Raw genomic sequence first — 3,961 nt, 5'->3', positions numbered from 1 at the left:
CCAATGCTATTTCATGAAAATCTCTGAGGTATTGTTTTGTTTTATTCAGTACATCTAAAAAGTGTGCATTTTGGTGTTTATGGAACAAAGTCAAGTTTCAATACTTTTATCCCTTTTAAACAATACACTGTTGGTTAGCAAGTTTCTCAGTATTCAACATGGTGTATCAGATCAACTGAGAAATACTTTTAAATTCATTTTCACTATTATGTTACTGGATTATAACTTCACAATCAAGTATTTCTTTCAACTGAAATGTGGGAGCCAAGTAGCTATAGGAGCTTTCTCTTTCAATCTTTTTTTCCCATCACCCTGACAGTGTAATTGAAGAATTGAAGTCATTTAAGCGTTTCTGCACTAGGAAGACTCTATACACAAGAATCTGCATTCTTCTTGTGTTTCAAATCGATTTTTATTGCCTCCACAGCCCCCGTACCAGAACTGACCACACATTTTCTGCTCTTTGTCATAGTACCACTTCAGAACGTAATTCTGACATTCTCCACTATCTTGAACAAGGTCACATGCACCTGGAAAAGACAGACAAGAAACAAATTTAATGAAAGATTCACCCTTCTCAAGCACTGTAATTTCAGGGAAAAGTAATGTTCAGTGCAAACTGGCAGATGACAGAGGTAGCCAGTTTTCAAGGACTTAGAAAGATTCACTAAGTATTCATCCACAAACTCACAGTGCTGGCATGGCCTGGAGTCCCTCTTCTTAAGATTGATTTAACCAGAAATAATGTCTGAAGAAACGAGATTTTCAGTGGCATAAAAAGAAGGAATGCTAAAAAGTGTTTAGTCTTACAACACACTTTTTACTAAAATTATTGTAAAATTATTTTACCTTGTCTATAGGGTCTAGGTAAATAAAGCTTTTCAGAATGTCCCTCTTCTTTATTCCAGCTTGTTATACTGGTATCCAACAGTAAAATTTCATAAATGAACACAGATAGATGGCTAAATTATCCATGATAGTCTCTTAACCGAATCTCAGAGTAATATAGATTTAAATTGCATAAATTAGCCCAAAAGCGAGACTAGCATACTTTGTAGCAATCTGGTATTCAGTAAGTACAGATCTAATCAGCTTCCACCAATGTACATTCACAGTTACTCAAATGAAGTCAGAAGAGCAGCTCTAGATTTTGGTACCTGTATGACATTGAAGTGGAAGCACTGAGAAGTAAAGCAAAACTCTGATAAAACTACCCAACCTAAAGATTTAAAATTATGTAAACTCCTCCTAATCAACTGAAAAACAATAATCTCAAGCAAGAGATCAGTACAAAGTACACCTCTCAAAAGTAAATTCTTTGAGTGGAGAGGGATGAAAAACAAAGGGATGGCAGCTGTAGCAACGAGCTACCACACCCAAAGCTATGCAGACACTTTTTCCATAGAAATTCTCTCTGATTGTAGCCTAAACAATAAAAACACTCAACAGTGTTAAAAGAATGTTGGTGACAAATTATCTCACAATCAGCTTCCCATACCTATTGTATCTAACAGAAAATCTGCAAAGAAAAATGCATAATTAGGAAGCAAAGTAAAAAACATGAAGAATATATATTTTGATAAGATACCTCTGCTGAGGGATCCCGTTCTTCCTACAGCAACAGACTGTAGCAGAGACATATTTAGTTCCTCCACGTTAAGCTAAGTTAGCAGCAGGAGTAACTCAGTAATTATAGTGCAACTTGGAGATTTAAAATGATCAGCTGTTTTCGTAAAGGTGATTAGAACTTTCTATTATTTTATCACAGAAAGTTACAAATCAAAGCTAAAGTCATAATGACACCTGCAGTTCAGCCTTTAATTAGAAACTCTACTGTACAGATTTGGTCTGAATACATATGGTGACAAAACGCTTTGGAAAATGTAATTAATGGAAATGCTTCATACTGTGTAAATATTCAACTGAGTCCTTCACAATTTAGAGTCTTTTTACTGAATTAAAAAATATTTTCATATTCTAAAATCATACCATAATCACTATAGGCAGCTTTAGTATCTACTGTTGCCTCTAAGTTTTCTTTGTTCTCCTCCTGAGCTTCTCCATACTCTTGTGGCTTTTCTTCTTCAGCATCTTGCTCTGTGAAATATTCATTCTTCTCATAATCATATCTTATTTCTGGCATTGTGTATACAGGTTCTGTGGTGGTGTCTCTAGTGTTCTCCAGGGCTCTACTTTCAGTTCCTTCAATGTCTTCTAAACCATGACCGTAAACAGTTTCATTGGTTCCAGGAAAAAGCATCCTTCCAAGGAGAGGGGAAAAAAAATTTGAAAAGTATTTAAGCACCAGCATGGCCTTCAAAAAAATGTACCTCGTTCATTCCTTCTAAATACCATTACATTTTTTTTTAATTCTGATCCTGTTTCTGTCAAAGGTACTTTTAATATAACAGCTAACCCAAAGGGAGAAATCTTACATTCAGAGATACACTCAAAAAGTTTAATAGCCAGTTCCAAACCTTTCAGTCGTAGACACTTGCTGTTGTGTGTCTCCCTGATCTAAGTTTTCACACTCTTCTTGAAGTTCAGGTGGAGGATAACTGTTCATTTCTTCTGTGGGGAAAGCACAGATACCACAGGTGAGTTTTAGTCCTCCAAACCCCAATATGTTTAATAAAACATGATTTTTTTGTTGTGAACTGGAGTTTGCATCTTTCAGTAAATAACACACCATATCTAGAGTGACTGGCACTATGTCCAGGAAAATTAAAATTATGTTAGAGATCAGCTAGATGAGAATGACTCCCGAACCAACCTCTTATACTTTTGCCTTGCTCTGTAATACACTATTTATCCTTCTATAGAAACTTTGACATCTCTAAGTATGTGCTTCTGATAAGGGTCTTAAATCAGTGACAATTTCCTTCTTGATATTCTCGTTTGTATTTCAAAGCACCTCAAACCTGCTAATCTCCATGAGTGTGTCTTGAAAAGTGAAGTTCTTTCTCTGCTCTACAGGGGAGGAATAACTGCAGTAAAGAGAGGTTAAGGCCAAATCTAAATGTTTAAACTTGTATCTGCCCCAAAGCCTAAACAGCTCAGGAAATCTGGACCCGCCAATGGTCAGAGGAGAAATGTAGGCCTAAATCAGGAATACAATGGTGTTTTCTTAGCTGAAGAATGGTCTTTCTTCAGTGAACGTGGAGTCAACAAAGCCACACATTAAATACAAACTTGAAGGCAAAAAACTACTTAAGATTTTGGCCTAAGGCACCATTACAATATAATGCTGTTCTGTCATTACTGGGACTTCCATTAGTGTCCAGCACCTGCAACAAACTAAAGATGAAAGGAGGGACAGGCATCCTGGGAAGAGTATAGGGATGCTGCCCGGTTGTGTAGGGATGGGGTCACGAAGGCCAAGGCGCAGCTGGAGCTAAACTTGGCTAGAGATGCAAAGAATAATAAGAAGGGTTTCTACAGGTATATCAGCCGGAAAAGGATGGTTAAAGAAAGCATACCCCCACGGATGAACAAGACCGGCAAGCTGGTAACAGCAGATGAGGAGAAGGCTGAGGTACTCAACAACTTTTTTGCCTCAGTCTTCACTGGCAACCTCTCTCCTCACCCCTCCCGAGTTTATGGATGGCATGAAGGGGACCGGGAGGGTAAAACCCCTCCTGCTGTAAGAGAAGATCAGGTTCGTGATCACCTGAGGAACCTGAATGCACATAAGACCATGGGACCTGATGAGATGCATCCCAGAGTCCTGAAGGAGTTGGCCGATGTAGTCACCAAACCACTCTCCATGATATTTGAAAAGTCATGGCAGTCAGGTGAAGTCCCTGGTGACTGGAAAAAGGGAAACATTGTGCCCATTTTCAAAAAGGGTAGAAAGGAAGACCCTGGGAACTACCGACCTGTCAGCCTCACCTCTGTGCCTGGGAAGATCATGGAACAGATCCTCCTAGAAGCTATGCTAAGGCACATGGAGGCCAGGGAG

General features: G+C 38.5%; 1 pseudogene; it reads right to left on the bottom strand.

The window, feature by feature from the left end:
- Positions 1 to 357: 357 nt before the first annotated feature.
- Positions 358 to 3,961, bottom strand: part of LOC104127526 — a 53,233-nt pseudogene continuing 49,629 nt past the window's right edge.

Source organism: Egretta garzetta, unplaced genomic scaffold, assembly GCF_000687185.1.
Source record: "Egretta garzetta isolate BGI_Z169 unplaced genomic scaffold, ASM68718v1 scaffold96, whole genome shotgun sequence".
NCBI classification, from domain to species: domain Eukaryota; kingdom Metazoa; phylum Chordata; class Aves; order Pelecaniformes; family Ardeidae; genus Egretta; species Egretta garzetta.
This window is presented reverse-complemented; position numbering and strand designations above follow the sequence as displayed.